Below are 8,417 nucleotides of genomic sequence, written 5' to 3' on the forward strand. Positions count from 1 at the left end.
TCTAGAGTGCAAACAAGACGGTGATTTAGAGAGTGAGTTTCACAACAACTCTCGGAGATGCTCTTAAACAACCGACTCTTCAAGCTAATCCATCCATGGTCATTAATGTACGTCCAATTAACAATTCTTGACAAGTAAAAGACGTTTACCCACGGCAACAAATTATCCATGTACGTTTCGCATGGCAACATATATATACATGTCTTTAATTACATAGGCCACTTTTATATTAAAATAATAATTTAATAATACGATGTCTATAAATAATGGCCTCCAAGATCACAGAGCTTCAGCGAGCAGTAGTGAAGAAATCGGGACGAGGGCAAGCAGCTAGTTAATCACCAGCCAAAGTGCGATGACATCGTCCATCGCCAAAACCGCCTGTCTCCTCGTGCTCACACTGTTCGTCATCTCCACGGTGATCTTGCCCACCTCCGTATGCCATGGAGCCCGCGGTGTTGGTTAGCTATTCTAAACTGATGCTCTCAGTTATATATATTGTTCGCCATTCGTCCTGTGGCATCTAAATAATGGACATGAGTTGTACTCCTACTAAGGCCACATCAATCCATATGATATGTTTTGGGTAGATTAAAGTGGAACTTGAACTAAATTCCACCACAATCCACCCAACACATATTGATTGAGTTAAATATGACAACGTCAAAACAAGGCGTAACTGATGAGAAACTACGTAGGTACCAATTAATACTATATATACGCATTTGACATTTCAAAATTTCCATGGTTAAGGTATCGGCGGCGGCGCTTTGGACCTTGACCATCCTGCGTGCAACGGGGCGTGCCCAGTTGATGGGCGTCCCTACTTTCACAACTGCAGACGCCCTCTTTGCCGAGTGCTGTGGGCACTCGGCAAAGCCAACCAAGCACTCGGCAAAGGCTTTGCCGAGTGTCGCACTCGGCAAAGGTCTCTCGGCAAAGATTTTATCGGCAAAAATTTCTTTGCCGAGTGCCAAAAATCGACACTCGGCAAAGCTTTTGCCGAGCGCCCGACACTCGGCAAAGTTGGAATCGAAAAAAACCCGAAAAAATGGGAATTTTTACCCAAAAAAATGGAAAATTTGTTTTAATTGGTGGAGGCCCCCACCGGTCAGCGCCCATCCATCTCTGGCTTTTTTTGCATCAATTTCACGGCTACGCGGCCGTCGGGATTCAAACCTAAGACCTCCCGCTGCGCACAAACCTCCTCTACCACTACACCACACTGTCACTTGTGTCTGGATTCCGTTTTAGTTCCTAATATATTATACTAAACCGAGTGTAAATTGTTTGTTTGAGGCCCTAAACGAATTCAAATAAAAAAGTTGTGAACTACAAAGTTTCATAACTTTTCGAGATCTACACTTTTAGTTTAGGAAGTTTTTCCATTCGAGGTCGTTTACAAAATTTGAATTTTAAAATTTGGAAATTGAAACGCAGTTTTGCATGACAAGATGTTTTCAAATCAAAAAGTTGCCAACTATAATGTTTCATAACTTTTGGAGATCTACAATTTTTATTTAGGAAGTTTTTCCATCCGAGGTCTTTTGAAAAATTCAAATTTTAAAATTTTCAAATTCAAACGTCGTTTTTGCATGACAAAATGATTTCAAATCAAAATGTTGCCAACTACAAAATTTCATAACTTCTCAAGATCTACAAAGTTTATTTTGGTCATTTGTTCATCCAACATAGTGATAGTAACATTGTTCACAAATCATATATATCTCTCTTCTACTTTCATGAAACTAATATGAGACATATATTTTATGAACAACGTTATTGTCGCTTTGTCAAATGAAGAAATGACCAAAATAAACTTTGTAGATCTTAAGAAGTTATACAACTTTGTAGTTGAAAAGTTTTTCATTTGAATTCATTTAGGGCCTCAAAAATTGATTCGAAAAACTGATTTGCCGAGGGCCAAAAAAATGCACACGGCAAAATGCCTCTTTGCCGAGTGCCAAAACATAGGCACTCGGCAAAATATGGCTTTGCGGAGTGCCATAAAAAAAGCACTCGGCAAACTTAGAGTAAATTGCTTTTTTGAGGCCCTAAATGAATTCAAATCAAAAAGTAGTCAACTACAAAGTTTCATAACTTTTTGAGATCTACAATTTTCATTTAGTAAGTTTTTCCATCCGAGGTCGTTTGAAAAATTTGAATTTTAAATTTGAGAGATTCAAACGTAGTTTTGCATGATAAGATGATTTCAAATCAAAAAGTTGTCAACTACATAGTTTCATAACTTTTGGAGATCTACAATTTTCATTTAGGAAGTTTTTCCATCCGAGGTCTTTTGAAAAATTCAAATTTTAAAATTTTCAAATTCAAACGTCGTTTTTGCATGACAAGATGATTTCAAATCAAAATGTTGCCAACTATAAAATTTCATAACTTATCAAGATCTACAAAGTTTATTTTGGTCATTTGTTCATCCGACATAGTGGTAGTAACATTGTTCACAAATCTTATATATCTGTCTTCTACTTTCATGAAACTAATATGAGAGATGTAGATTTTATGAACAACGTTATTGTCGCTTTGTCAAATGAAGAAATGACCAAAATAAACTTTGTAGATCTTGAGAAGTTATACAACTTTGTAGTTGAAAAGTTTTTCATTTGAATTCATTTAGGGCCTCAAAAATTGCTTCGAAAAACTGATTTGCCGAGGGCCAAAAAAATGTACACGGCAAAAAGTCTGTTTGCCGAGTGCCAAAACAAAGGCACTCGGCAAAATACATCTTTGCCGAGTGCCAGAAAAAAACACTCGGCAAAGACGTATTTTGCCATGTGCCAAAAAATAGCACTCGGCAAAATACATCTTTGCCGAGTGCCAGAAAAAAAAAACTCGGCAAAGACATATTTTGCCGTGTGTTTTTGTTTGCCGAGTGTATTTTATTTGGCACTCCGCAAACACGGTCTTTGTCGAGTGCCCGATAAAATACACTCAGCAAAGACTCCGGCACTCGGCAAATCACCGGTTTCCCGTATCCCCTTCCAAATCACGGTGGTGGACCTGGTGCCTCCAACCCTACCACACCACTTCCCCCATCGAACGGAGAGAGCCCGCGTCATTGATGCATGGCTGCCTCGGATCACGTCCTCCATCCTCCATCTTATGGTGTGTACAGTACAGTGACGAAAAAGTTGGCGTACCCAAACGGACGATAGTGCAAGTGTACAACTCCACGATGCACCACGCACGACTGCTTTTTAGCTATCTCATGTACTTGTGCTTATATAATACGTATGTATGATGAATAAAACTGGAGTCGAATGGTCAAGATTTCTTCTTCTGGATGATATGAATATATCATTGAACTTTTTAAAAAAAAATGTCATGAAAATAAATGGAATGCGAACGCACGTATAACTTTCAGCGCTCAGAATAAAGGTAAACGTATGTAACTGCGAGGAATACAAGAGGCAGGAAAAAAGAAAAATTGATGAGCAATGGAAGGGCAAGAAAATAATAATAAAAAAGGTTCACATGGACCTCCTTGCCAGAAAAAATTCAATAAAGACAATCTCCATGTGTAGCCGTGGCACCGGCCAGCCGTGGATTCATAACATGTCGATGCACATGCATCCAACATCTGAGATATCTATTTTTTTGTTGCTGTTCACAGGACTCGATGATCTTTTGCTGTTCATGGTGCAGTGAGTGTTTATTTCCACGTAGTCAGTACTAGCTCTCAAGGTCAAGGTCGTTGCTGGTGCGCCATAGTGCAAATATGCTCGATCGGTGGATGCATGACGAAGACCTAAAAGTTTCGTACAGAGCTCGGTTGACTCGTTTCTTTTGCCGGTCTCGCACGGTTCAATAACAGCCAGCCCATCAGACTCAACGGAGGCCGACCGTACCTACGGTGCGCATGAAGCATGAACCAGAGTCACAAGGTCCGGTGAGACGTTTCCACAGTATAGACACTGACACCCACAAACATATATGTATACACTCACAACTACTAAGTCAGCCGATTACATAATACGAACGAAGTCGGGAATTTAAATGCGAATAAACTGGTTCCACTATAAGAGATTTAACCTGCTAAGCTATATAAGGGCGAGGATGAGACCGACGAGGGGCACGGGGCGGTTTGCGGGTGGCGCGAGGGGGGGGGGGGTGAGGGCAAGGACGAGCACGACGCTGGTGAGCTTTCGTGAGGTTAGGGGAGGACGGGGCAGGGCGGAGCGGCGGGGGCGGGAGGTGGGTGGCACGGCTGGCAGCAAGGTTGCCGCTGGCCAGGGGCGGCTGTGAAGGAGGCGGGGGTCGGGGAGGAAGAAGGGCGTGTGGCGCGGGGAGAAAGAGCCTGAGCGTGCGACCCGTCGTGGCCTATCTCTGTCAAAAAGAAAAGAGAACTCCAGCGCACTACCCTTGGTGACTACCAACTTTCCTGCTCGTCACGACTTGACGTCTGCATCATCATACATGATCAATCAAACCGTCCATTGAAGCTAAGTGACCATTTTTTTCGAGACAAAAAGATGGTAAACGGTTAGAGATGAGATTGCAAGCCCATTATTTTTCCGTTTCGTTCCCTACAACTATTAATACAGCATCCAAGATAGTAATAAACTTTCAGCAGCAAAAAATATAGCGGGGATTCAAGGGATAGATAAAGAGTTTTTCGAGATGGCCATCTTTTATTTGCAAATACCAGCGGCCTGATTGTTGACTGTCTCTATAAATTGAGCCAAATAGGTTTATGGATCAAGATGACCTAATTTTCAGAACACTGAACAAAAATAGCAAACCATTTCTGAAAAAAAAACTAGGACATACCGCCTAGTTAGGCAGCACATGATTTTTTCAAAGCCAAATACAAATATGTGCGCCTTCCTAGCGATTTGAGGCCATGAGCCTCACATGTCCTCTTCGTAGCATTGCACTAAACACCCACCCGTAACTTGTAAGTAGTAGGAATATGATGATATGATATCCTTTTATATTAATCTTTAAGAATCATATATTGAATATTTCAACCATCAAACGATTTCAAATAAAAAGTTTGGACTAAAAGGTTTTAGATCTCATCAAGGACTACAATTTTGATATAGGGATTGTCTCTATCCAATATCATTTAAAATTTTTGGAAATTTTAATCTCAATATCTAATAATTTCAAATTAAATATTCAGGAATAAATATTTTCAAATAAAAATCTTGTAAACTACAAGGTTATTAATCGTGTTGAGAACTATAACTTTGGCATAGATCATGTCAACATCTCGATTCAATTGAAAATTCTGAATTAAGAAATCTTAGAGCATAAAATGAATATTTAGGATTCAAAATTACTTGAAATAAAAAAAAATTATCAACTACAAAGTTATTGATCATGTTGATAACTAGAAAATTTGTATAGAACATGTCAACATTTGAGGTGGTCCTTCATCAAAAACATTTGAGCTGGTCCGCAAATTCTAAATTTTGAATTTCAGTATCTAAGAACTTATATCGACTTTAGAGACTCTAAGTAATTTCGAATCAAAATTTTCAACTACGTAGTTATAGATCTCGTTGAGCTCTATAATTTTGATATATAGTTCGTCTTCATAAGACTTCATATGCAAAAAAAAATGAATTATTTGATATAATTAACTGTAGAGGTGGACCTCTTAAGCTAAGAGCAAATCAGTTTATAGTGGTGATACTCTCAAAAGCCCGCCTATGTAAAAACTTCACCAGGTCGAGAAAACTCAATCCCCTATATAAGAGAACTAAGAAAACTAGGTGATTACCCATACGTTGCTACGGGAATTTAGACAATAACTTTATATGAATTCTCTATAGAGGAAAGTTAGTAAAACTCGAAGAGGGCATATAGAAAAATGAAACTCAAAATAGATATTAAAATATGATGTCTTATTTTAGATATTTGTATACCTACTAAATTCCATCGGATGTACACCATCAATGATAAGAACCCCACCCAGGCACATGTTTGAGAAAACTGATCAAACAAAGTAGACTATGTGTACCTAGAGCCAGGCTAGAGTGATATAAACCTTACCTTAGGAAAAGCAATATTTAGTAGTTCGTAGATTCTTTAAGAGCCTCATATTATAGTACCGGTTCCAACTGAGATGGAACACCACATGCATGAATATCTTGCATAATATCTAGTAGTTAATTCCTAGATTCTTTACCTGTATTCCAACTCCGATGGAACACCACATGCATGAATATCTCGCATAATATGTAGTAGCTCCTAGATTCTTTAAGAGCATCATCTTATAGTACCTGTATTCCAACTCCAATGGAACACCACATGTATGAATATCTTCGCATGTGGCAGTGTTTGGGTAGGACATGGATGCAACAATTGTTCGTGTGGCAGTGCCTAACAACCTGAGATTACTTGGAGGCCTGTCTTCATGATGGCAATGAACTGAACCTCAGCTCCCTAGAGAAGCTTAGAAGGACATGAGGATGTTGTGGGTGGGAGGATTAACTTGTGTAAACCACTCTCAACCCTCTCATCTACTAGTATGCATGCAGACTCTACAGTTGCATGCCTACCGTAGGATGAAATGAAGGCCACATGATCTAACAGCTGTAAAATTCAGATGACGTGGCTCAATGTAGATGCAGCTTTATATAAACGATTGCTAGTGGCCTCCATCTCTATAGGTATATAGTATATATATATATATATATATATATATATATATATATATATATATATATATATATATAAGATCTCAAATTCTAGGGGAAGTGTGATGAAGCATATTGTGAAAATTACATCACCTTTACATGTGGGACCCAAATGTCAATGGGAAAAAATTCTCCTTTCTCCCCTGTCTTCTCTCGGCGCAACGCATCACCCCATCCTGTTCGGCGTGGTCTCGAGGGTTCTAGTGCCACCCAGTCGAAAATTACATCAACCAATTTAGCTTGAAATTTGATATTCAGCACATTTCCAAAGTTTAAATATAAGTCTATCTTAAATTTATTGGGTGAGAGATAGAAATTGATTCCGTAGAAGATCCCATGTATGTTTCCTTGGTCAAATCGATCCCATACTGGGTTTCCTTTGCGAGTCTCGCACGGTTCAGCCATGGCTTATTTTGATTAACCGGAGACCTACGCTGGCAGTGCGCTTGCATTCACCGGTGCGGTCGTCTTTCATAGCAGAGGAAAGTTGCCAACCCACTGGCTTGCTGGCCGTCAACTCAAATTATTGGGTCTGCTTTCGAAACCAAGCAAACAAGACAAACAGAAAAGAGAAAACATAAAGGGAAATCGCTGGCTCCGCGCGCTAGCTGCAACAAAAATGCCTTTGTTTTTCTTATGCGGCCGTGTGATATATGATGCCTATAAATATGACCTCCTGGACACACAGCTTCAGCGCAAGCAAAGCATATACTCCAACTCGCGGGAAACCCGAGGGCCAAGGCCAAGCAGCTAGCTAGCTAACCAGCCAAAGTGCCATGGCGTCCATCACCAAAACCGCCCGTCTCCTCGTGCTCGCACTGTTCGTCGTCTCCACGGCGATCTTGCCCACCGGAGCCCGCGGCGTTGGTTGGCTATTCTAAACTGCTCTCAGTTATATATATATATATATATATATATATATATATAGGTTGTGTACTCCTACATACTAACTGATGAGAAACTACGCATTTGATGACATGATTTCCAAATTTTTCCATGGTTAGGTATTGGCAGCGGCGCTTTGCAGCCTGACCATCCTGTATGCCCCATGGGGGAGTGCCCAGTTCGTGGACGTCCCTACCTTCCCTTTCCCCGTCGCGGTGGCGGGCCTGGTGCCTCCTACCCTGAGGCACCGCTTCCCCAATTGAACGGAGAGAAACCACGTCACTGATGGCTTCCTCGGATCATGCGTACGTCCTCCATTGTATACGGTATACATACAGTACCAAAACGTATCGGGATAGTACAACTCTATGATGGAACGATGCACCACGCACGACTGTATTTTAGCTATCTCACATGTACTTGTGCAGTTGTGCTTTATAAAGTATGATGAATAAAACTGGCCGGAGTCGGAATGGTGAAAATTTCTTCTATTGGATGTCATGAATATAGTGGTGTTTGGTTCCGTGTGTTTTGAACCTGGAACCGTTCACGCTGCTGCTATCAGACCGCGTTACTCGTGTTTGGTTTGGCTGGCCCGGAGTCGATACCGGAGAGTCCTGATACGGCCTAGTTCAAAGCCGAGACCGATCATCCCCTGTTGGCCTGTTACGTTGTTATCCGATCAGGCAAGGGACTAAGGAGAGGTACGCGTGTGGATGCCAACCAAACAAAATCCCGTTTATCCTAAACTGTAACCCATAGTGCTGCTTCTTGATTACACCGCGCGCTTACAACTTCCTGGCTCAAACCAAACGGGCTGGGATAATTGTTGATCATTAGTATACGGATATAATTAAAACAAAC

General features: G+C 40.7%; 1 long non-coding RNA gene across 1 annotated transcript; it reads left to right on the forward strand.

Moving 5' to 3' along the window:
* The first annotated feature begins 7,366 nt into the window (after positions 1-7,366).
* Positions 7,367-8,044, forward strand: LOC136529555 (uncharacterized). Its single transcript, XR_010777350.1, has 2 exons — positions 7,367-7,535; positions 7,673-8,044. It is a non-coding gene; the product is annotated as an uncharacterized lncRNA (long non-coding RNA).
* Positions 8,045-8,417: the final 373 nt, after the last annotated feature.

This window comes from Miscanthus floridulus, chromosome 19 (genome assembly GCF_019320115.1).
Source record: "Miscanthus floridulus cultivar M001 chromosome 19, ASM1932011v1, whole genome shotgun sequence".
Classification (NCBI taxonomy): Eukaryota; Viridiplantae; Streptophyta; class Magnoliopsida; order Poales; family Poaceae; genus Miscanthus; species Miscanthus floridulus.